Source organism: Hippopotamus amphibius, chromosome 13 (genome assembly GCF_030028045.1).
Source record: "Hippopotamus amphibius kiboko isolate mHipAmp2 chromosome 13, mHipAmp2.hap2, whole genome shotgun sequence".
NCBI classification, from domain to species: domain Eukaryota; kingdom Metazoa; phylum Chordata; class Mammalia; order Artiodactyla; family Hippopotamidae; genus Hippopotamus; species Hippopotamus amphibius.
In genome coordinates, this window is record NC_080198.1 from 28,167,589 (window position 1) to 28,194,222 (window position 26,634).

The following is a 26,634-nucleotide window of genomic DNA, read 5'->3' on the forward strand; positions in this document are numbered from 1 at the left end:
AGCCAACTTGGGAGGAATCACTATCCTTCTCACTGGTTATGAAAACATAGTTTTGAGATTCATCCTTAAAGAAACCAACCATCTGTGGCCAGTTTAAGTGCATACCGGAACTGGTGATGGACTTCCTTCCTCCCTCCCTTCCTTCCTTCCACCTTTCCTCCCTCCATCCCTTCCTCCCTTCCTCCCTCCCTCCGACCTTCCTTCCTGCCTCCCTCCCTCCCTTTTTCCTTACTTCCTTTATTTTGAGAAGAATTTAAAGATACAGACAAGCACAAAAGGTAGTACTATAAGCATCTGTATTTCTACTATCTAAAAAGGAGCATCTGTTTATATTTAGTCAGCTTTACTTCTAGTTTGTGTGTTTGTTTCTTTTTAAAGAAATTACTGATGAAACCAAATTACCTTTTAACTACCATAGCCTGTTTTCCTTCCACCCTTCGCTCTCTCAGCTGCCTGTACCTCTTGCTGAAAATTCCCTACTGTAAATTTAGGATGTATTTAACTAGTCTATTGTTTATATTTTTATGCACACATATATATACCAACAACCAATATATACTATTTTGTTTAAATATTTTATGTTTAAATCTTTCCTTTTGGTTGCTTTTTTAACATAACATTACTTATGAAACTTACCTGTATTGATGCCTATAAAATCAATTGATTTCTTTTAACAGCTGCATAATATTCCATCCTATAAATATAGCACATTTCATTTACCTGTTCCCTTTCCAGTGCAACTTTTAGGTCATTTTCAAGTTTTGCTATACAAAAACAAAAGCAAACAAACAAGACACTGCAATAATCTTTTTAGTAGATTGTGTCCATTTTGCTTCAGCCCAGTATACCCTGTAAGAAGAATCAGTACGCCAAAGGATATATGTAGTATTAGTTTTGATAAATATAACAAAATTGCTCACTAGAATGATATACCAATCCATGATTTGGCCAGAAGTAAACTAGAGTATTATGCAATATTTTCCCCCCACATATTGGACAGCACTGGATTTTGTCTTTCTTTTCCATGTTTACTACTCTAATAAAAGAAAAATGGAATTCCGTTATTTTAATATGCATTTTCCTCTAGTGAGTCTGAGCTTCTTTTTTTATGTTCATTGTCCATTGAAATTGCTTCTTTGAACCACCATTTTTTTTCCTATATGTTTGTTCATCTTTTTTCTTGATCTTAGGAGTTCCTTATACATTCTGGTTACTTATTCTCTGTCTGTTACATATGTTGCCACTCTCATTGTCTGGTCTGACATTTGAGAAGATAATTGCTTCTGATGATTGGTTCATTAAATTCTTATGGTTCCTAATTTAATTCTATATTTTATCAAGAAGTCAGGCATATCTCTCTCCCTTCAGTCCATTGCAGATCCTTTTGGATCCTCTTTCAAAAAAGGCAGCAGATGACTGCCCTCTTCTCCCTATACTCCGTGCTATCTGACCAGCACCTTTATTCACCAAAATTCCTGCAGGGCCCTTCTACATGGCTGTGCCTTTTCAGTGTATTCTCAAAAAGCCAGAAAGATCTTATCAAACGTAAGTCAGATTCATTCCAGCTCTGCTCAGCACTGTCTGCTGGCCTCCCACCTTGTACAAGTAACGACCCAAGTTCTTATAATGGCCCCAAGGTCCAGCACCCTCCAGCTCCCTGACCTGGCTCTGACTCTGTCTCTCTTGCTTCACTCTCCCCTCCCTGCTCCAGCCACACTGGCCTCCGTGCTGTCCTTCTAACTCACCAAGCATTCTCTTGCCTTAGACTGTGTATTTTCTGTTCCCTCTGCCTGGAACTTTCTTCATCTAGAGCGATCTTCATGGCTGTCTTCTCATTGAGGTTTTTTTCTGAGATGTTATCCTCTCGGTGAGATCTTTCCTGATCTCTTTGCTTAAAAATGCAGCTATTCCTCCGTACTCACTGTATGAGTTTCCTAGGGCTGCTGTATGTAACAAAGTACCACAAACTCGGTGGCTTAAAACAACAGAAATTTATCTTCTCACTGTTATGAAGGCTGCAGTCTGAAAATGAAGTGTTGCCAGGGACAAGTTCCTTTTGAAACTTGCAAGGGAATCCTTCTTCCTAACTTCCAGTGCATTGCTGGCAATCTTTGGCAATGCCTGGCGTTCCCTGGCTTGCAGCTGCATCACTCCAGTCCGTGCCGTGGTCATCACATGACATTCTCCCTTTGGGACTCTGTTTTCACACAACTGTCTTCTCATGAAGGCACTAGTCATGTTGGAGGAGGGGCCAACCCTACTCCAGTATGACTTCATCTTAACTAGTTACATCTGTAGTGATCTTATTTCCAAATAAAGCCACAGTCTGTGGTGCCAGGGGTTAGGACTTCAACATGTTTTTCTTTTTTGAGGAGGGGGAGCCATACTTTAACTCATTACACTCATCATCTCCTTTCCTACTCTGCATTTCTCCAGAGCGTGTAGCACTGTTTAACCAACCACATATTTTATATACCTGTTTGGTTTATTGTCTGTCTCCCCCGCCAGAATGCAGGCATTGTAAGGCAGGACTTAGGGCTGTTAGGTTCACAGCTGGAGAAGAGTGCCTGACACCTTGGTTGGAACTCAAATACTTGTTGAAAAGTGATTACCTGTGTTCAGTTACCGCACTGAGCAGATCATGTAGCATGATACAGACCAACACGGTAAGATAAAGAAAGCAATAATTACCTTTAAACAAAATCCTAGGAAAGGTATGTGTTCATAATTACGTTACTTTTATTTCAAAGAATGTTCTAAGAAGGAGAAGCAGAAGTAGAGGTTAAAGCAGAGAGGAGCTGACCAGCTGGAGGATTAGTACATTGTCACTGAGTAATTTATGGGCAGTGGGGTCTCCTCTCTGTCTTCCCCATCATTTCTCTCCTTTGGCGTTGTCCCTGCATTGGGCATGGGGCTCTCACTTTTCCCGAGCACCTAACATCTGCCAGGAAATTGCCCTTGGTGTTTTATCCTCATTTAAAAAAAAATTCTCTCTTGATAAATATACTCTTCATATATTATTATGCCCATTTGACAGAGTGAAAAGTGAAGCTCAGTGAAGTCCAGCAACTGTATAAGACACAGAAATGGTAAATGCATTACTAGAATTCAATCTCAGTTCAGTAGGACCCCAAACCCTTGTTCCTTCCATTGTCAGGTTCCTTCAGATTCTCATGGACACCAGGGTTTCAAAGGAAAGGAAGTAAACTAACCCACAAAATCCCTTTCAGACGGATGCTTTGATATGACCACCACAAAACCAGAGAAGTACTGCTCCTACCGGACTTGTGGGTTGGCCTCATCTTTCTGCAAAATGGAAAACCCCAGTACCAGGACTGGCTGACTCTGAGAAGGGTCAAATAATAACAAAGCCAGAACAGCCCAGGACTAGGAATGAGAAGATGGAATGTCAAAGCACCGTTCTGCCTCTTACTTTATGTGATCTTGTAGGAGTCACTTAAGCCACTCTTGAGTTGTGATCTCTCTTGTGCAGAGTAATGACAGTCCTTAGAAATTGCACATGTGCCTTTATTCTACCCTTTCAACAGTACCAGTGCCATCATGCTAGCTCAGTATTCACGGTGAATGTCCCTCATGAAGGTGTACCTATAAGCCATCTGGATCACTGTGGAAATGATCATCTGAATTTCTCGTTTATGGTGTAGGTATCCCAGGACTACCTGCCTGCCAAGACCCTCTGTAAAAGCTTCGTGCACCCTGCTGTTGAGCGCTCCAAGGAGGTAACGGTATTCAGAGAGGTAGAGTCTACTTAATTTAAAATTTTTTCATAGAGTTATGTATTACTGACCTACTATGGGTATCCTTATAATAGAAGTAAGATTTCTATGTACATATAAAATAGAACTCTTAAGATGGTAACATTTCAGGGCTCCATTTCCTTGGAGAATTTACCCTCTCCTGACTGCTATTTGTAGCTGCCATTTAAAACTTTGGGTATAAATATTGTGTCAGTTAAATAAAGGAGTGATGACTTCACTTTTTGAAGAAAGCATTACTTTCCCTTTCATGAAATGTAGCTTAACCGTTACCTGATCGACATGCTGTTATATTATCCTCCCCCCCAGCAGACAGTTACACATATTTAATAATTTTTATGTATAAAAAGATTAGGCAGTTACAAAGTCAGGTTGTTATGCCTTGCATGGTTTTGAGAATGATCATGGAGATGAAATGACATCAGCGGCAGCGAGAGGACACACTGATATGAGCCGTACCTCCTAAAATGGCACGGGATTGTTCTTGGGCAGAGGAAGTCCTCGCAGCATTTGCTGGGGCAGTGAAGAATAAATCATATAAAAAACCTCGAGGACAGGGCAAAATAATTACTCATTTTTGTGTGTCTTTGGGTGGTTTCACTGGATAAGTTTAATATGCATTTAAAAAAATAGCAGGAAAGGAAGGGAAATGTGCTCATGTGGCAATGCTTCCCCAGCATGATGTCAGTGGACCGTGTTCATGTAATCCCCCGCTAGAACTCACGTGTGTATACCCCTCTCCTTCTCTCTCACTCCTTCTCATCTTTACTCCCCTCACAGTGTCTCCCATGCTGCGGTCTCAGCAGACAATTTAGCATGTGTAATGAATATAAATATTGAATAGCCCCATGTGTCAGAACACAAACATTTAGTAGGCTTTCAGTCAAGACCCAGTCTCCTGTTTCCACTTTACATTATCTGCCTTCTATTCTCTCTCATTCCACAGTTGCTTGAAGCTCATGGATTTATGCAACGTTTACAGAGTTGGGCAAGACTGCCCCTCAAATTTGTAGCACTGTGACACATTGCTGTATTTTCTAGAAATACTCACCAAATGCAGATTATGGAGGGATGAGTCAGGCATCTTCACTTCTTAATGTGCCTGGTTTCTTTCTGGTGAATCACCTTCCTGTCTAGAGAGTTTTTCTGGAAAATGCAGGAGGTTTGAGGACAGTAAATGAAATGAGCTGAATTGGAACCCTGGTGTTATGTGTTTCTTTTCTATGAGTTTTTGTGTGGAATTGTTTGATGCTTGTGTTATGGTTCTGGTTAGTGTTTTTGAGCCCTGAAGCAAAGCTCTTTTTAACATGAAAGCTGTCAATATGAAATATATATATATCTGAAAGAGGGGCATTTTGATATTAATAATTAGCAGAAGGAGGAATTGTAGACTATAACTTTGTTTCAGGATCTCCACTTATTTCCTTTGCTTAGAAAGACTTCTCTTTTCTTTCCTCGTAGTAAAAGGCATGTGCTTCATAATTCCAAAGACACACCCTTTGATGTTTATTTTCTTTTTTTTTTTAATTTTTATTTTTTTTTAAATTTTTTTGGGGTACACAAGGTTCAATCATCTGTTTTTATACACGTATCCCTGTATTCCCTCCCTTCCTTGACTCCCCCCCTCGAGTCCCCCCCACCCTCCCCGCCCCAGTCCTCTAAGGCATCTTCCATCCTCCAGTTGGACTCCCTTTGCTATACAACAACTTCCCACTGACTATTTTACAGTTGGTAGTATATATATGTCTGTGCTACTCTCTCACTTCGTCTCAGTTTCCCCTTCACCCCCCGCCCCCTCCCGTACCTTGAGTTCTCCAGTCCATTCTCTGTATCTGCATCCTTGTTCTTGTCACTGAGTTCATCAGTACCATTTTTAGATTCCGTATATGTGAGTAAGCATACAATATTTGTCTTTCTCTTTCTGACTTACTTCACTCTGTATGACAGATTGTAGTTCTATCCACCTCATTACATATAGCTCCATCTCATCCCTTTTTATAGCTGAGTAATATTCCATTGTATATATATGCCACATCTTCTTTATCCATTCATTTGTTGATGGGCATTTCGGTTGCTTCCATGTCCTGGCTATTGTAAAGAGTGCTGCAATAAACATGATGGTACAAGTTTCTTTTGGGATTATGGTTTTCTTTGGGTATATGCCCAGTAGTGGGATGACTGGATCATATGGTAGTTCTATTTGTAGTTTTTTAAGGAACCTCCAAATTGTTTTCCATAGTGGCTGTACCAACTTACAGTCCCACCAACAGTGCAGGAGAGTTCCCTTTTCTCCACACCCTCTCCAACATTTGTGGTTTCCAGACTTTGTGATGATGGCCATTCTGATTGGTGTGAGGTGATACCTCATTGTGGCTTTAACTTGCATTTCTCTGATGATTAGTGATGTTGAGCATCTTTTCATGTGTTTGTTGGCCATCTGTATGTCTTCTTTGGAGAAATGTCTATTTAGGTCTTCTGCCCATTTGTGGATTGGGCTATTTGCTTTTTTGGTATGAAGCTGCATGAGCTGCTTGTATATTTTGGAGGTTAATCCTTTGTCCATTGTTTCATAGGCAATTATTTTTTCCCATTCTGAGGGTTGCCTTTTAGTCTTGTTTATGGTTTCTTTCACTGTGCAAAAGCTTTTAAGTTTCATGAGGTCCCATTCGTTTATTCTTGATTTTATGTCCATGATTCTAGGAGGTGGGTCAAAAAAGATGTTGCTTTGATGTATGTCATAGAGTGTTCTGCCTATGTTTTCCTCTAGGAGTTTTATAGTGTCTGGCCTTACATGTAGGTCTTTCATCCATTTGGAGTTTATTTTTGTGTATGGTGTTAGGAAGTGTTCTAATTTCATTCTTTTACATGTTGCTGTCCAATTTTCCCAGCACCACTTACTGAAGAGGCTGTCTTTTTTCCGTTGTATAGTCGTGCCTCCTTTGTCAAAGATAAGGTGCCCATATGTGTTTGGGCTTACTTCTGAGTTCTCTATTCTATTCCATTGATCTTCCTTTCTATTTTTGTGCCAGTACCATACTGTCTTGATCACTATGGCCTTGTAGTATAGTTTGAAGTCAGGAAGCCTGATTCCACCAAGTCCATTTTTCCTTCTCAAGATTGCTTTGGCTATTCGGGGTCTTTTGTGTTTCCATACAAATCGTAAGATTTCTTGCTCTAGTTCTGTGAAAAATGCCATTGGTAATTTGATCGGGATTGCATTGAATCTGTAAATTGCTTTGGGTAGTACAGACATTTTCACGATGTTGATTCTTCCAATCCAGGAACATGGTATGTCCCTCCATCTGTTTGTGTCGTCTTTGATTTCTTTCATCAATGTCTTAAAGTTTCCTGCATACAGGTTTTTTGCCTCCTGAGGCAGGTTTATTCCTAGGTATTTTATTCTTTTTGTTGCAATGGTGAATGGGAGAGTTTCCTTAATTTCTCTTTCTGCTCTTCCGTTGTTCGTGTATAGGAATGCAAGGGATTTCTGTGTGTTCATTTTGTATCCTGCCACTTTACTAAACTCATCAATGAGTGCTAGCAGTTTTCTGGTAGAGTCTTTAGGGTTTTCTATATATAATATCATGTCATCTGCAAAGAGTGACAATTTGACTTCTTCTTTTCCAATTTGGATTCCTTTGATTTCTTTTTCTTCTCTGATTGCTGTGGCTAAAACTTCCAAAACTATGTTGAATAATAGTGGTGAGAGTGGACACCCTTGTCTTGTTCCTGTTCTTAGAGGGAATTCTTCCAGTATTTCCCCATTGAGAACGATGTTGGCTTTTGGTTTGTCATATATGGCTTTTATTATGTTGAGGTAATTTCCTTCTATGCCCATTTTCTGGAGAGCTTTTATCATAAATGGATGTTGAACTTTGTCAAAAGCTTTTTCTGCATCTATTGAAATGATCATATGGTTTTTATCCTTCAATTTGTTGATTTGATGTATCACGTTAATTGATTTGCGTATATTGAAGAATCCTTGCATCCCAGGGATAAACCCCACTTGATCATGGTGTATGATTTTTTAAATGTGCTGTTGGAGTCTGTTAGCTAGTATTTTGTTGAAGATTTTTGCATCTATATTCATCAGTGATATTGGTCTGTAGTTTTCTTTTTTTGTGACATCTTTGCCTGGTTTTGGTATCAGGGTGATGGTAGCCTCGTAGAATGAGTTTGGGAGTGCTGCGCCTTCTGCAACATTTTGGAAGAGTTTGAGAAGGATAGGTGTTAACTCTTCTCGAAATGTTTGATAGAATTCGCCCGTGAACCCGTCTGGTCCTGGGCTTTTGTGTTTTGGGAGATTTTTAATCACTGCCTCAATTTCCGTACTTGTGATTGGTCTGTTCATGGTTTCTATTTCTTCCTGGTTCAGTCTTGGAAGATTGTATTTTTCTAAGAATGTATCCATTTCTTCCAGGTTATCCAATTGATTGGCATCTAGTTGCTTGTAGTAGTCTCTCATGATGTTTTGTATTTCTGAGGTGTCCGTTGTGACTTCTCCTTTTTCATTTCTAATTCTGTTGATTTGCATCTTCTCCCTTTTTTTCTTGATGAGTCTGGCTAATGGTTTATCAATTTTGTTAATCTTCTCAAAGAACCAGCTTTTAGTTTTATTTATTTTTCTTATGGTTTCTTTCCTTTCTTGATGTTTATTTTCTTTAAAAAGACTGAATCAGATTTCTGCTACTTGCTGTGTGATCTCAGTTAACTCATTTAACCTCTCTGAGCTCTGGTATCTGCCTCCATAATATGAGACTAATTATAGGAACTACTTCATAGAATGGTTATGAAGGGTTAAATGACCATTTTTATAAAATGATTAGCAAGATACCTGGTGTACAGAAGCTCTCAAGAAGTGGTAAGGACTATTATCAGAAGGAAATGTGCACTTAACAATTCTGTATTAGTGCTTAAGGACATTATTTTCAATATTCTGTTTCTCTTAGGATATTACCTAGTGCAGTTTTCAATGAGGCAAGATATAGAGATATCTGAGACCAAAAAACTAAGGTAAAATAAATAATGTGGCAAAGTACCATGTAGATAATCTTTGGTAGTCATGATACTGTACAAGCCTCATTGCTTTGAGATTACATGCTGCCAGTGTAAGAGCCAGATCTGATTGATGTTTTATCATTTCATCATTTAACTTTATGCTGTACTTTCATTCCAAATCTTCTCATGTACTTGGCAGGATGATCAAGGAAGCTCTGAGTGTGACTTATGTTTCTACTTAAAACCAAAACCAAATATCACTAGGTGAGGTAATGAATGGAGGTTAAGTATTTTGAGGAGAGGAACTGGGAAATGCAATGGAATATTTCCTAAATGTTTTTACTTGTTTCTGCTTCTAGTATGGCTAAGTAAGCTCTACTGAACCTGGCATTTTCACAGATTGCAACTATAAAGTATGGGGGGAAAATTACCTGAAAGCCCTGGAGAGTGAAAATAAGCAGGTAGATTCTGAAAAGGAACTGAGATTCAAAACTTGGAAGCAGGGTCCAGTGCAGAGTGAGTTTCCCATTTTACAGCTTTTCAACTGAGGGCATATTAAGGTTGATGTCATTTGGGGTGACTAACTCCAGTAGAAAAACCACAGTCTTTTTGGTTTGAAAATGCAAAGAACAGGGTTCAGGGCAACCACAGCCACTGGAAAATGAAGCTAGAATTCTGGAAAGGAGAGAGGCAGACAGGGGAGGCTCCCAAATCAATGTGTAAATACCACCCAAAGTTCTGACTGACCCCTGAATCACGGACATGTTTAGATATAAACTAGCACGGCTAAGATGAAAGAACTGAACTGAGATTTGAGCTGCCACCACCTAAGAAATAGTTTTCAATTTGTGTATAACCAAATAAATTGCCTGCTAAAACAAATAAATTAATGCTCTTCAAAGAATTCTAACAGATTTTAGGCTTTACTCCATAATATTCACATTCACATATTCACATGATACAACCCCAAATTATATAACATATGAAGAACCAAGAAAATGTGACCCCTCCTGAAGAGAAAAGTCATTCATCTGAGACCAATTCCAAGATGACCCAAAGGTGGGAATTAGCAAAGATTTTAAAGCAGCTATGATAACCATACTCAATGAGGACAGAAAGATACACTCATAATGAGTAAAAACATAGTAAATAGAAAGTACAAAAAAGAACCAAATGGAAATTCCAGAACTAAAAAATACAATATTTAAAATAAAAATTCACTGAGTGGGCTTACATCCATCGGAAGTAACAGAAGAAGGTGTCAGTGAACCTAAAGATAGAGCAGTAGAAACTTTCTTTCTGAAGAACAGAAAGAAAAAAAGGTTTAAAAAACTGAGCAGAAAAAAATGAACAAAGCCTGTGTGGCCTGTGTGACATAAGTAAAAATGTCTAACATACAAGTAATGAAGGCTCAGAAGAAGAGAAGAAAGAATGGGACAGAAAAATATTTGAAGAAATAATGGCCAAAATTTTTAAAATTTGACGAAACACATACATTTACAGATCAAGAAACTCAGTAAACCTCAAACAGGACAAATTTGAAGAAAACTAAGCCTATGCATATCATATTCAAACTGCTGGACACCAACAATAAAGAGAAAATGTTGATGATAGCCAGAGAACAATGGCAGGTTACCTTCCAGGAAACAGTGCTTTAAATTAGCACTACAGAAACTACAGAGTCTAGAAAAACTAAAATGATATGTTTGAAGTACAGAGAGGAAAAAAAACCCTGTTGACCTAGAAATATATGTATAGTGAAAATATCCTTTGAGGATAAAGGCAAATTAAAGACATTTTTGGATAAAAGTAAACTAGGAGAATTTATTGCCATCACAAGAAATGCTAAAGGAAGTTATTCAGGCTGAAGTGAGATAACACCAGATGGAATCTTAAATCTTCAAGAAGAAATAAAGAATGTCAGAGATTGTAAATATAAAAGAGTATTTTTTTATCTCGGTATCTTTAAAATACATGGAACTTTTTAAAGCCAAATCATAACACTGCCTTGTGGTGCTTATAATGTGCTGTGTGTAGATGTCATATATAAGACAAGTATAGCATAAATAACGAGGGGGATGCATAGTAAATGGACTTATACAGCTGCATGGTTTTCAGTTTTATATGAGGTGGAATGAAATGAACTCTGAGTAGACTGTGAAAGGTCAAGAATGTATATTTTAATGCTTAGAATAATCACAAAAAATCCAATAGATAAATTAAAGTAGAATCCTAAACACTTTTAGAACGATTCCAAAAGAATGCAGGAAAGAATGAACAGAGAATGAGAAACAGAGGGGGCAAACAGAAACCAAACAATGAAATTGTAGCTCCAAATGCAACCATATCATGTTAATCATATTTAATTATATTGAATGTTAATAGACTACTTTAATTAAAAATTAGAGTTTATCAGGATGGATTAAAAAAACAAGAACAACTATTTTCTGTTAAGAGCTAAACTTTAAATATAAAGGTACAGTTATATTTAAAGTAAATTGATGGGGCTTCCTAGGTGGTGCAGTGGTTAAGAATCCACCTGCCAATGCAGGAGACACGGGTTAGATCCCTGCACCAGGAAGATCCCACATGCTGTGGAGCAACTGAGCCTGTGTGCCACAGCTATTGAGCCCATGTGCTGCAACTATTGAAGCCCACGCGCCTAGAGCCCACGCTCCACAACAAGAGAAGCCGCAGCAGTGAGGAGCCCACGCACCACAATGAAGAGTAGCCCCCGCTTGCCACAACTAGAGACAGCCCGTATGCAGCAATGAAGACCCAGCATAGCCAATAAATAGATAAATAAATTTATAAAAAAAAATAAATTGATGGAAAAAGATACACCATGGAAATAGCATAAGAAGTCTAGAGTAGCTATATTAATATTAGAGAAATTAAACTTTAAGACAAAAGGATTACCAGAGTTAATGAGTGTTTGATAATAATAAATAGGTCATTACATTAAGATAAGAATTTTAAATGAGTGTATATACCTGATAAAATTCCATTGAGATTAAGTATTTTTTTAATCTTTATTGGAGTGTAATTGTTTTACAGTATTGTGTCAGTTTCTGCTGTACAACAAAGTGAATCACCCACATGTATACACATATCCCCATACCCCTCCCTCTTGAGCCTCCCTCCCAACCTCCCTATCCCACCCCTTTAGGTCTTCACAAGGCATCAAGCTGATCTCCCTGTGCTCTGTAGTAGCTTCCCACTAGCCATCTATTTTACATTTGATAGTGTGTATATGTCAATGCTACTCTCTCACTGTGTCCCAACTTCCCCTCCCCCTGGTGTCCTCAAGTCCATTCTCTACGTCTGCATCTCTATTCCTACCCTGCCACTAGGTTCATCAGTACCATTTTTATAGATTCCGTATATATGTATTAGCATATGGTATTTGTTTTTCTCTTTCTGGCTTACTTTACTCTGTATGACAGACTCTAGGTCCATCCACCTCACTACAAATAGCTCAATGTCATTCCTTTTTATAGCTGAGTAATATTCCATTGTATATATGTGCCACATCTTCTTTAGCCATTCATCTGTCGATGGACATTTAGGTTGCTTCCATGTCCTGGCTATTGTAAATAATGCTGCAGTGAACATTGTGTTACATGTATCTTTTTGAATTATGGTTTTCTCTGGGTATATGCCCAGTAGTAGGATTGCTGGGTCATATGGTAGTTCTTTTTTAGTTTTTTAAGGAAACTCCATACTATTTTCCATAGTGGCTGTATCAATTTACATTCCCACCAACAGTGCAGGAGGGTTCCCTTTTCTCCATACCCTCTCCAGCATTTATTGTTTCTGGATTTTTTGATGATTGCCATTCTGACTGGTGTGAGGTGATACCTCATAGTAGTTTTGAGTTGCATTTCTCTAATGATTAGTGATGTTGAGCATCTTTTCATATGTCTGTTGGCCATCTGTATCTTCTTTGGAGAAATGTCCATTTAGGTCTTCTGTCCATTCTTGGATTGTGTTGTGTTTTTTTGATATTGAGCTGCTTGTGTATTTTGGAGATCAATCCTTTGTCAGTTGCTTCATTTACAAATATTTTCTCCCATTCTGAGGGTTGTCTTTTTGTCTTGTTTATGGTCTCCTTTGCTGTGCAAAAGCTTTTAAGCTTCATTAGGTCTCATTTGTTTATTTTTGTTTTTATTTCCATTATTCTGGGAGGTGGGTCAAGAAGGATCTTGCTATGATTTATGTCATAGAGTGTTCTGTGTATATTTTCCTCTAAGAGTTTTATAGTGTCCTGTCTCATGTTTAGGTCTTTAATCCATTTTGAGTTTATTTTTGTGTATGGTGTTAGGTAGTGTCCTGGTTTCACTTGTTTACATGTAGCTGTACAGTTTTCCCAGCACCACTTATTGAAGAGGCTGTCTTTTCTCCATTGTATGTTCTTGCCTCCTTTGTCATATGTTAGGTGACCATATTGTATGGGTTTATCTCTGGGCTTTCTATCCTATACTATGGATCTATATTTCTGTTTTTGTGCCAGTACCATACTGTCTTGATTACTGTAGCTTTGTAGTGTAGTCTGAAATCGGGGAGCCTGATTCCTCTGGCTCCATTTTTCTTTCTCAGGATTGCTTTGGTTATTCGGGGTCTTTTGTGTTTCCACACAAATTGTAAAATTTTTTGTTCTAATTCTATGAAGAATGCCATTGTTAATTTGATAGGGATTGAATTGAATCTGTAGTTACTTTGGGTAGTATAGTCATTTTCACAATATTGATTCTTCCAATCCAAGAACATGGTATATTTCTCTATCTGTTCATGTCATCTTTGATTTCTTTCATCAGTATTTTATAGTTTTCTGAATACAAGTCTTTTATATTCTTAGGTAGGTTTATGCCTAGGTATTTTACTATTTTTGTTGTGATGGTAAAGGGGATTGGTTCCTTATTTTCTCTTTCTGATTTTTCATTGTTAGACAATGAGATTAAATATTTTCGAGTCTAGAATTTTTTGAGGATTATCTCAATTTGAGTCAAGAGACACAGGTGGCTCATCACTTTAGGCTTACAACCATTTCATAAAATTGTGGAATCAACGTTCAACACAAGTGAACAAAAAAGCATAGCTGGAAAATGTAAATATCTCTATGTCTATAAACATATATGAGGGTCCCTAGCCTGGAATTAAGTGGCACGAATCCAAGTTATTACTAGTGCCATTATTAGCCAGCTAAGAAATACCTACCTCACTTGTGATGGTTTATAGCCAATTTAAAATAAGATTAATAAAATATACATAGAAAATCAGAAAAGAAACCCACCAGTCAGTATTGCTAACAGGGTTGCAGATATACACTAAGCACATAAATTCACTCTTGGGTTTTCTGGCAGGCAGAGCGAAGAGGGAAGCACAGGAAGTTTCATATTCTTATGATCAGAAAAGTTAAAACATATCAGAAATTTCTCATGTTTTCTTGAAGATTCCTTCTTGTATTTCAGATTTCATAAAAATGGGGTAATAACATCTACCTTTCAGAATCTTGGTAGGAATGATTGAGAGCACATTGGTACATAAATGTTAGTTTACTGTTGTCTTTATATAACTCCATTAAAGGTTCATGGTAGAAATCTAAAGAGGCCGGCTGTAGTTAATTAGTTAAAACTCCAGGGTCTGAACTTCTGTGGGTCATCTAGTTACTATTTATTTAAGTGCCTCTGTGTTGTCAATAACCATGAGAAGCATTTTTACAATCTTCTCCATACAAAGTAGATGTTATTGTCTATTTTTCATAAACTAGGCAACTGAGGCCCAGAGAAGTGATGTCACTTGACCAAGGCCACATGTAAAGGTTTTAGTCAAAATTTGAACCCCTATCTCTACATCACCAAAGCCCACGCTTTTCCTACTACATTACACTGCTTCTAAAATATTGAATAGTTTAATAGCATTCGTATTATTTCCAAGAAATAGTCCACTTTGTAAAGCAGTCATCATGAAGAACTGGCACATACTGGGTTAGAATTTGTGTGATGTGAAATTACAGATGGAGTTGTGACTCAGAAGGCTCCACATACACCTGACAGCATCAAAATATCTATGTTTTTGTGTTTTGTTTTTTTAAAAAACAATTTCTTTGTCAAGACTTGAGGACTTGGAGAGTGACAGAGAGTAAGGTCACCCTGGGACCACTAGTGACAGCTTTGCCGATACAGTTGGAATGTTCTTTAACTGTAAAGCTTATTTAATGAAAAGAGACCCCCAAAACCTTTTTATTAATGTGTAGTGCTCTCTTGTTGGTTTGAAATGAGCAAACTGTCAGCCTGCCGATTACCATGCATACAGTATATGCTCATTAAATCATGCACTGTGAGTTTCTTCAGGTTGTCAAACTGCTTAATTGAAAAAATGTGTAGTGTCCCTCTTTTGGGAAAGAGGCAGGAATCAAAGGGCTGGAGAGTTTACTCTTAATATTTCGGAGTTTGCTTTTAAGCACAGCCAGAAATTGTTCTGTTTTACAGTTTTGATTAAAGGACTGTTCCTGCTGCATCTTTTTTTGTTTTGTTTATAATTCAAACACTGTAATTATAATGGAGTTGCTTTTATAATAGAGCTACTAAATCATTCTGCCAGCAGATGAAAACCAAAGTAAAGGGCTCAGTCTTTTGTGCTGTAGCTAAAAGGCCAACTTGGGTGTGCTGGGGCTGAAACAAACTGGGAATAAGAGATCTGGATGGGTTTTAGTTTTGCTAAATCTCTGCTGCAGTGTTTTCATTTTAGGAGGTTTAGGGCTTATCATCACCTCAGTGGGTGAGTTAATCCGTTTTGAGAGCTGATACCCTTAGGCTATCATGGCCTATGATAATTAGGCTGTTTGATTTGTTTGTATGGTAGCTGTAAAAAATACTACAGCCCAAGTTCCACCCCAGATCAAATAAACCAGAATCCTTGGGGGGTAACTGTTTCTAAAAGCTCTCCAGGTTATTCCAATAAGAGCCAGGGTTGAGAGCAACTGGCCTAAACTGACTCAACTTGTCCAGCATTTCAGTGCAACTGATTCAGCAGCTCTTATCATCAACCACAAGGCATCAACCAATGACTTAGCAACCAATAAACCCTTCACAGTTGCAGAAGGCTAAAAGCTTTGATTTCTGAGCTCCATTTAGATCTATTAAATGAGATTCTTTGGAGACAGGACCCAGGAATATCCATGTTTAACCAGAACTCTAGGTCAGGGGTTCCCAGCCCCCCAGGCCATGGACCAGTAGTGGAACCTGGTCACACAGGAGGAGGTGAGCGGTGGGAGAGCCAGCAAAGCTTCATCTGTATTCACAGCCGCTTCCCATCACTGGCATTACCGTCTGAGCTCCACCTCCTGTCAGCATTTTGGTGAGTTGTATAATTGTTTCACTATATGTAATAATGTATATATATGTATATATATATATGTATATATGTATATAATGTATATATGTAATAATAATGGAAACATAATGCTCAATATATGTAATTGGCTTGAATCATCCCGAAACCATTCCCCCCCCCCACCTCCTGTCTGTGGAAAAATTCTTTTCCATGAAACTGGTCCCTGGTGCCAAAAAGGTTGGGGACCCCTGCTCCAGGTGATTCTTATGCACTAAGGTATGAGAATATGCTAGAGAAACAAGATGATCTTTCTAAGTGAAGTTGAGTGGAACTTCAGAGAAAAGTGCATAAATCACAGTAAAATCAGGGCAGGATTTTTTTTTTTTAAACAGAGATTTTGCTACATTCATTTAGGCTAACTGGGATTATACATGGTTATAATAGCACTAGCTTTTGGGGTGGTAACCCCCCACACCATCACCGCCACTATCTAGTGCCATATGAGACCCAGGAATGCACACACACTTCGTAGCGTCTTTAACTTTTAGATACCTGGGCCTAATGACTAGGGCCAATGCATTTTTCAAGGGCATAGAAAAATTTTGAGAACTAAAAGGAAAGGAAAGTGATTTTGGTTTTGAAGTATGGAGAAATTGCAGAGTCAGAACAATTAGATATTTAATGAAATGTCAACAAAATAGAACATTATGCTGTTGCTATTAATTACTAAATTTAGTAATTATAAAGAGTCTACACTTAGAGACATTTTATGAGTTAGCTTTTCTCACTTCTTAAGAATGTCTGAATTGCATGATGATTGCGGAGAAATTTTAGCCAATTTTAAAATTTAATAAACCAAACTATATGTGACCAAATAATTTCAAATGCAAAAATACAAAAATCCCCTCAAAAATTTTACATCCAACAATTGTTTATTGCAATCTATCATATATAACATTGTGTTGAGCTTCCCAAAGAAAAGGTGCCTAGAACCTAGGAAGGTCACATACCCCAGAGTATATTAAAAATTAAAATTAAAGGATATTTAATTGTCCTGGACTTCACTGTCATTGTCAAGGCTATCAAAATTTTGCTTAACCAACCCTCTAAAGATACAATTGAAACTAAATATTGTTGCTCACCTTCCCTCTAGGGGAAAAAAAAGCCAAAAAGATAAAAGAAAAAAAAAATTTTTAGCTACATATCACACTCCCTTTAAACGTACATCACTTACATAAAAGTTGAGATTGTCAATGAGCATCAAATGAGACTGACAATGCAAATTGCACACTATATCTCTTGCTCAGAAAATTACCCCTAAAAAATTGCGATAATAGTAGTAAAACAACACATGACTAAAAGACAGAGAAGCAGATGCCCTAGAAATCTGGAGTCTCTGAGGTCCGTTGGTAACTAGAACTAAATGTCTTTTTAAAATTCTCCATGCCGCTTTTGTACCCAGTTTCAGAATTCTTCTGATCCATGGGTTACGAGTCCTACTACTAACATCTTACTTAAGGTACATCTTCTTTTCGCAGCCACTTTGTGTTTCTTTTGTAAAGGTTGCCACTGCTCTTTTATTTTTTGGTTTACCTTCCTTGTTGACTGCCTCCCATCCCAGAATATAAGGTCCTCGAAATCATGAGTTATGCCTGTATTTTACCAAATCAATCATGGGGAAGAAAGGGTAGTGACAATTGATCACTTTGTCCTTGCCAGCAATGCTTAGTCAGGAGTGTCATACTACTGGTACAATGTTACAAATGCTTATGGTCAGGAAATATTTTAGAACATCTCTTATAAACTTGGATTCTATGATGCCGAGTCAATAAATGAGTGAATGAAAGGAAGCTATATTTGAGATTCACTTATATCTCTCTTAGCTCCTCCAGTGTCCAAAAGGAAAAAAAAAAAAAAAAAAAGGAAAGAATCAGCTTTTCTATAAATTCTGTGACTTCTAGCTGAATAAAATAGTTAATTGTTCACTTGAAAAATGACTACTTTATACTTTTGGAAAGGGGCCTGAAAATTTCTTGGCAATACTTCAACTGATTAATAATTTAGAATGATGATTGACTGGAGAATGGAAGTGGAGCTAATAGCCTCTCATTTTCCTCTTTATTATTTTAGACACATTGGTAAGTCATAGCGGAGGTGTGGGGTGTTTCTGGGTCAACTGACTAGAAGCTTTGGATTAAAAATGGAGAAAGATATTTGATCTCTCTAAGGTGTTGACTTCACCCCTAATGGAGCTGGATGACTTTGTGATGTGTTGCTTCTGATGCTTTGCTTAGAGTTGCTATTACACTCCCCAAAAGTCTATCTGAACTACAGGCAACTCCTACTGTGACTGTTGTGTGCCACATCCTCCTGCTAGACGCTGGTCGGGAAGAAACAATGGATCCAACACAATTCTAGCCTTAAGAAGTTAAAAAATCTGGCAAGGGAGACACATATGTCTATAAATCATTATTCTACCAGGTAAAAAGCTTTACGTGTCTTAAGAGAGGGATATGGACAAATACCATGGGAGCCATTAGCTTATAGATTGATGTGAGGGATCTGCCTAATTGGAAATTAGTGATTTGAAGCAATGTCAGAAAGTCAAACTATCTAATACTAACTGTATATGCTGGTAACAGCAATTAGAATGAGAAAATGCCTGAGAAAGGAAGGCTGGCATGGGAACCTGGTTGGGATTTCCAGGGCTCCGTAAAGCTCTGTGTCTGTATTAAAAAAGATAGGATTTGGATAAATTGTATCCTAGAAGGAGTGAAGTGAGCCTCATCCTAGAAAATGCACAGGGGTTTAGCTGGAAATTTCCACTTATTTGGCGGAGAGGCCGTGGCTTTAAAAGCAGCCAGTGTCACTGTGGATGTTGCCAGGGGTGCTGATGGTCTTTTGTCTCTAAGGGAGGATTGGCCAGGCCCCAGCTGAATCCCACAAATTCTGAAGAGAGTTGAGTTTTTCCTCCATATAAGACAGTGTGTATTTGAGTGCCAAATCTGCTTCCACTGGCTGAATTTTTTGCTAATATAATCAGGGCCTGATTGCAAAGACTCACCTCAAGGAGAAACGAATTATGCATGCTCTCCCTGACCGCCCTTCTCCTGTGGACTTAAGTAACTTTGCAGAATACCCATGTTTTGAGTATTTGTATATGTTATTGTTATGGACTAAATTTTGTCCCTCCAAAATTCATATGTTGAAGCCCTAACGTCCCATGTGACTGTATTTGAAGAGAGGGCCCTTAAAGAGGTAATAAAAGTTAAAGGAGGTCATAAGGATGAGGCCGTAATCCAATATGACTGATGTTCTTATGAGAAGAGAAGACAGAGAGAGAAGAAATCATGTGCACAGCAAGAAGGCGGCCTTCTGCAAGCCAAGGAGAGAGGCCTCAGGGGAAATCAAATGTACTGACACCTTAATCTTGGACTTTCAGCCTCTAGAGCTGTTGAGAAGTACGTTTCTGTGGTTTAAGCCATTCAGTCTGTGGTATTTTGTTATGGCAGCCCTAGAAGACTAATATGGTTACTGACAAATCCTCCTGCAGGTTTGACTTGTGAGCCTAAGTCAATGACAAGTTAAATGGAACTCTCAGTTTGGGCCAAAGCAACCATGAAAGTCCTTAAGAAATGATTCTCCTGCCCTTCTCATTAAGTAGCGTGTAGTATAACCATGGTATAAAGCTACTCATTTATGCAGAGCAAGTTTTTTGCTGACATCTACTTGTTCACCAAATGTTCATTGAGTGCCTACTATGTGCCAGTTACTCACAGATTATGATCAGAAGGAGCTGTCAGTCTAGAAGAGGAAATATAACAGGCACATAAAATACTTTCATTTGTTTGTGGAAATGCCATGGGCATGCCAAGAGTAAAGGGATTCATTGCAACTGAATGGCAGGGAAGACTCCTGGTAGAGGTGGCATTGAAGGAGGGCTTTGGAGGATAGATGGGATTTGGTCGTGCAGGGTTGGGCATTGAGGGAAGGACAGCTGAAGAGAGGAAGGAATAGTGAGCAAAGGCTTAGAGGCGTAACCCTGGGAAGTTTATGGGGAGATGTGCACTTTGATTGAAATGTAGAATATGCAAAGGGAAATTTTCCTTCATAAGGCTCAGCTGTCTCAGACTCAAGGGCTTCCTTCATAAAGGAGTAATGATATGCTACCCATTGTCCTTCACACATCATTACGTTAACTCATCCACACTCATAGTAACCCTACAAGATAGGTGCTAGTATTCTCCCAATTTATAGATGGGGAAACTGAGACATGGGTGGGTTAAATTACTTGCTGGTTACTAGGAAGCAGTGGAGCTGGGATTTGAACCTAGACATCCTGGCTCCAGAGTTTTTGCTTATATAAAGGAGGTCTGAGCATCTAAACCAAAGTATGAGGGGGGTAAGTACTGGTTGTCCACAGATTTGCAGATGGGGCAGGCTGCAGAGCTTTGAGATAGTGGGCAACTTCTCCTATTTCTCTGAGCGAAGAGAAGGGCAGAGCACCTGCCTCAAATAACCATGATGGGGATCGCAGTGCCGTTGGCCACCTTCCTCTAAGTTAACCATGTTCGCAGCCATTCGTGGAAATAAATCCTTGGTACAGGGAAACAAAAGTGTTTTTCAGGCGCTTTGCTGCCGTAGTTAGCCTAGGACAGGATTATGAAAGGAGCTTTTCTGCGTCTGCTGCCTTCCGGGGTTACATTCTTAGTGAATCTACTGCCTCAAAATGGAGCTTGTTAGTTGCGTGTCATCCGAGGGTGGCAATTAGTTGCATGTGTTTGGTTGGGTGCCAGCTCCCGGGGCGCCAGACCTCAGTGGGGGAGCCACTGTTTGTCATGAATTAGTCTTTAAATAAAAGCAAGTTTTTAAAATGGAGCATGCTAATTTGGGTTTTGCTAACCCCCTCTGAAGAAGGCTTGGCCTGTTCGGTGCCAGCTGGCTGAGTTGGCATTCAGCAAGAAACTGGGCCCCTACCAAAAATGGCATTGCTCCCCCTCCCCCTTTGAGAGCAAAATGGCAGCGAGGAGCTGGTTGGCCCTGAGAAACAAGGTGAAACAAGGGGCAGGGACGGCGCAGCAATCGGATGATGAAACGGAATTGAGCTGCCCTCGTTATACCCGCTTCTCTCACCATCTTAGGAAAGAAAGTCCACCCCTCTCTTTCCCCACTCACGCTGCCCTCAGCCACCCATTCAGTGACTTTCCACATAAAAGGCTTCCTCATCCAATTGATTATACACTGCACCTTTTATACTCTTCCAAGTCATACTTAAGGGATTATCACTGCAGCTTTTAACTTCCCCGAGAAAGAGCTGAATGAGTGTGAATGGGGCGGAAGAGTCTTCAGTGAGAAAGTGTCCCCCACCCCAAAATGCTCACAAAACCCCTAATCACCATGTAAGAATGCCATCCTGTTTTTGGCGGTGGCTGGCTACAAATGCGCTAATTAACAATTACTGTACATATAAGCGATAATTACAGGAGTCGTGTCTTACACACAACTTGTGGTAATAGAATGCAGGGCAATAACGGGCCCTGGTCCCCTTACTACGGCGCTTTTACACACAGAAAGCCATCCCACTGATCAAGGTTTTGATTCTTGAAACTCAGCACTTTGCCCAATAAGTGCTAATTGGAAGATTTGTTTTCTTACACTTTCCAGGTAGATAACCTGATCCTGAGAAATGGAGACTGTCATGCAATCAACAGTTGAAAACAGGAACTCTTCCGTTTTTTAATTATCTATTTCAGTTTTGTTTTGCAAACATCCCTTTGTCTTCCAATAGGTTTGCTCGGTTTGGGGAGAGGAGCCTTGTACAAAGGCAAGACAGAAAGGGAATTTAAATAAGCTTTACATTCTGAAGATTCAGGAAAGATGGGAGCTTTTTCTCAATATAAATGTATTTGTGCAGCAGATTGCTGAGAAATATGAGTCGTCCTGGTTACTAATGTAGTGTACATTAAATTTCCTGGAGTGAGGTGTTTTTTTTTTTTTTTTAAGCTGTTTATTTGATGCCAGTGCCTCTGTTCTTCTGAATGCAGCATATTAAGTTTACTAATAAACCGACACCCCATTCCTAAGAGACTCGGCATGAAAGCCTTCCTGACAGGACAGGAATTTGTTTGTTTGTTTGTTTATAAATGTTGACGCAAAATTGACAATGAAGGACATTTTGAATACTTGAGTACCATAAGTAGTTTTAAGGGGGATCTTATTTTTTCAAGGCAATTGCATTTTGCAGTTCCTTTAAATGCTCATTTAATATTTTTGGTTTCCGCAGGACAATGTACTGCTTTTAAGGATAAGAGCCCATAATAAGCTCATGAGCCTTTAATTTATGATGTGTCTGACAGGATTGTGGTGGATCTGATAGGGGATGCATGTGATTATGTCTGCAAGCTGAAAATAAACCAGCTGGTATTTGTTCTGAAAACATTCCGAGAACCCCCTCCTGTTAATGGCCCATGGCTCGATCCAGCATCTGGTAAACTAATACATTGTCATTTTTACCATGAAAGTCAGCACAAATCATTAATGATTCCAGCAGCCATTTATGCTCTTCTCTTGTCTAGAATACTCCAATTACCCTGAAATTATTCCTATTAGCGACATGATTGAATGATAGTAACCTGACTGTAACCTGTTGGCAGAAATTCTTTCATAATGACAATAATGAACTGTGCATTTGAGTCCTTGCCGGGCCCTGTTAAACAGGAAGGTTGGATATTATATGTTTCTAACCGTTATGAACAATACTTCTTAATGACTGTGTGAATTGAAGGAAATGTGCTATCTTGCAGATTTGTTTCACTGTGGGAACTTACCGTTTTTATTTAATTTGCTGGGGGAAGGAATCAGTGTTTGCCATTAAAAATGGTGTTCAGGGGCCACTTTGCAATACACACACATTATGATCAACCACAGTATATAGAACCTAGTAGAGTTCATCACTGCTTTCATTATAAACAATATCTGAATTTTTAAATGAAATTTTCCATGTCTAATCATCACCATAGAATGAAATAATATCATCAATGCCAGTGACTAAGAAAAATACAGAGAGCTTGATACTGCTGTGAGATTGATAATTTAAATATCCTTTTTCTTTCACCTGATTTTGATCTGTAAGGCCATATGATGTGACTAAAAATGCATATCAGGCAGATAGTCCAAGATATCTAAGAGGAGCAGTTAAAAGGACAGCTTCAGCTCCGTGAAAATTCCTTGTAGGGCATTTACACAAAAGTAGGACAGATAAGCCGTATTCTCCAAAGATCTAAGGAACGTAATTAACGTACTGTACACTTATCGTGGTCCATCTTTTGTCTTATTTTTAATTCAGGCCATTGCTGTGGAAACCAGCTTAGGGCAGGTATGAACCAAAGCCTCTAGCCTAAGCTGCATTGTGTATCCTCATTTTCTGCCCTAGATCTTCTCTGATACCTTGTGTGAGAGTTATTAAACCACAGAGTAATCCCTGACTAGTGGAGGATGGGAACTAGTGAAGAATTACTGTCCTCGTCCATGCTTTGTTAACATTATACATATACATCTGAAGCACATAAGGTTTCTCAGAGAGTTCCAGCGTGACTAAGCCCCAGTTGCCAACAGTAATGATCAACTTGGGAATATACCCTTTTATTGGATTTCTGTCCACATAGGAGGCTGTTGGAGCCCCACAAAGATCAACTTTACTGAGTCAGCACTCCATGCCCCAATTGCTTGGAGTATTGGATGCAAAGGCTTCACAGATGAACCCTTCTCAAGAGAATGACCTTCCATTAAGAGGAGCCATCTTCCCCAGAAATACTCACAAGATTCTTCAACTCTTGACAAAGGGCAGTCCATAGCCAGTGACTAACTGAAGCTGTCAAGGTGGGAGGATCCATGGTACCATTCATACTCCAGCACTCTTTGTGGGATCTGGCCAAAGTTAGACTTCAACTGAAGCCACAGATTTTCTTGGCTTATTTCCTGGTCCACTCTACACCTTTATTTCCTTACAACTTTCTCCTGAGGGCACCCCTTCAATCAATTATTGCACAAAAATGCGCATCTCAGGCTCTATTTCTAGGAAACCTGATTTGAGACACCTTTCTTCCCTGTTTCACTCTCTCTGGTAATATATCCCCCAATCTTATTATCTAGGGCCCTTTCCCCAAATAAACTACTTGCTTGTAAACCTTTGTTTTAGGCTTTGCTTTCCAGGGTGAGGAGTTGGCGTGGGGTGGGGAACCCAGCCTGTTACAATGAATGATATCAATATGTTTTGAGGCTTCACCATGTGCTGCCCATTGGGTTAAGTGCACCTGGTCCCTTCTAAATGCCCTAATGAGGGCACTTTGATTCAGAAAGAATTCGGCAACATAAAATTATGCTAGAGTGAATGATTCAGACAATACTTGCTAAAGTTGAAAGACCTGTCATGTGGTGCTAAAGAGGGTGTCAAAGACCTGTTGGAGGAATTGTACTTGAATCCATGAGAGAAACATCTGGAAGGCAGAGAGAGGTGGCGGAAGGAAATTCAGCTTGAAGAGACATCATCAATAAAAGCTCTGAGTGCGCTTAAAAATCATTTGTTCATCAATAACTCTCCCTGGTATTTATCCAGAGGAGTGGAACAACTACATCCACATAAAAACCTGCACACAGATGTCTGTAGCAGCTTTATTCATAATTGCCAAACTTGGAACTAAATTGTCCTTCAGTAGGTGAATGGATAAATAAACTGTGGTACATTTAGACAATGAAATATTATTCTTCACTAAAAATAAATGATCTATCAAGCCATGAAGAGACATAGCAGAAACTTAAATGCATATTAATAAATGAAATAAGCCTGATTCCAACTATTAGACATTGTAGAAATGTCAAAATTATGGGGACAGTAAAAAGATCAGTGGTTGATAGGAATTGTGATGGGGGGTGGGGGTGCTTTGAATAGGAGTAGCACAGAGGATTCTTAGGGCAGTGAAAAAACTCTGGATGGCATCTGGTATGATACCATAATGATGGATACATGTTGTTATATTTGTCCAAACTCATAGCGTATACAACACCAAAATGAGCCCTAGTGTAAGCTGTGGACTTGGGTAATTATGAGGTGCCATTACCTCACGATCAGTTGTAACAAATGTACCACTCTGTTGGGGAATATTGAAAATAGAGTAGGTTATACATGTGTGGAGATGAGGTTATATGGGAGATATTTGTGCCTTCACTTCAGTTTTGCCGTGAACCTAAGACAACTCTAAAAATTACTATATTTAAAAATAAATTTAAATTAATTTAAAAAATCATTAGTTCAAGGGACCCTGGCATTGCCATCCCTCTGGAAGTATTGGCTTCATGCTGGAGGAGTTGGATATGTCCAGAATGTGCTTATATTTGTTTGCTCCATAGATATCTTTTGTATAACTACCACTTCCAGGAATTATGGTGGGCACTGGAAGTGATAAAATAGAAATTGTTCCTGCTCAAAAAGTACTTGCGGGAGAGGCAAATACATAAGCAAATGGATAAACACATATAATTGCAGGGTTTTTTCCTAAGACTCTGAAAGATAAGAACAATGCAGTGCAGTGCCAGAAAATAACAAGGGTCATGTATGCCAGATCAGTTGGACCAGAAAGTCTTCCCTGAGAATACGATGTTTAAGCAGAGCTCTAAAGAATGGAAAGAAGTCTGTACTGCAAAAGGGGGTGGAGCGCGGAGGAACATGGAAGCCAGAGGGATGGCATATGCAAAGGTCCTGAGACAAGAAGTACCTCAATGTACTTGAGGTACAAAAAAAGACCAGTGTGACTATGTAGCACTGGATAAGAAAGGGAGTGCACAAGACAAAGCTCGAAAGTGGGAAGGAGCAGGATTTTAGAGGGCATCATATGCTGTTTTATCCTGAATGTATTGGAAAGCAACTGAAGGTCTTTAAGGACAGAAGTGATAGTTTCCAACTTACGGTTTTGAAATATGACTATTTTGTGGAAACTAGATTGGAGTGGGGAACACGGACAGATGTGGAGAGAGCAATAAAAAGTCTGTTGCAGTAGTCCAAGTGAGAAATGATGATCACCTGGTCTAGAGTAGAGCCAATGGCTGTGAACTAGAATTTACTTAGAATGTAATTCAGGACAGCAGGGGCTTACTACTTTGATCAATATTGCAACCAGGCCTACACCTGAGGTTGTGGGGCCCCGGGAAAGAGTACAAATGGAGGTCACATACAACCTGTCTAAATATTTAAAAGTTATAAATCCAGCTAATAAGCTGTTAAATGTTTTGTTATCCTTCTACCATGACAATATAACTTTTTACAACAAAATCTGAAAGTATAGGTAAAGCTATGATTTTTATATGACTGAAAATTGGCAAAATATCAAAGATAACTGAATTTGATTATTATTGCACATGTTCTGTTATTAGGGATGATAGTTGAATGAATTTTTTTAAAGGCAGAGATAATTCATAAATTATTACATATTTATTCCAAAGAAGTGATTTTTCTTATCTTCGTTTCAGTAAA

General features: G+C 38.8%; 1 protein-coding gene across 3 annotated transcripts in view; it reads left to right on the forward strand.

The window, feature by feature from the left end:
- The window catches only part of FHIT (fragile histidine triad diadenosine triphosphatase), a 1,404,433-nt gene that overhangs the window by 394,106 nt on the left and 983,693 nt on the right, over nucleotides 1–26,634 (forward strand). For all 3 annotated transcript variants that reach the window (XM_057705524.1, XM_057705526.1, XM_057705525.1), the window contains exon 3: nucleotides 3,666–3,758. The gene's annotated coding sequence lies outside the window, so the exon portion shown is untranslated. The remainder of the gene's footprint in view (nucleotides 1–3,665; nucleotides 3,759–26,634) is intronic.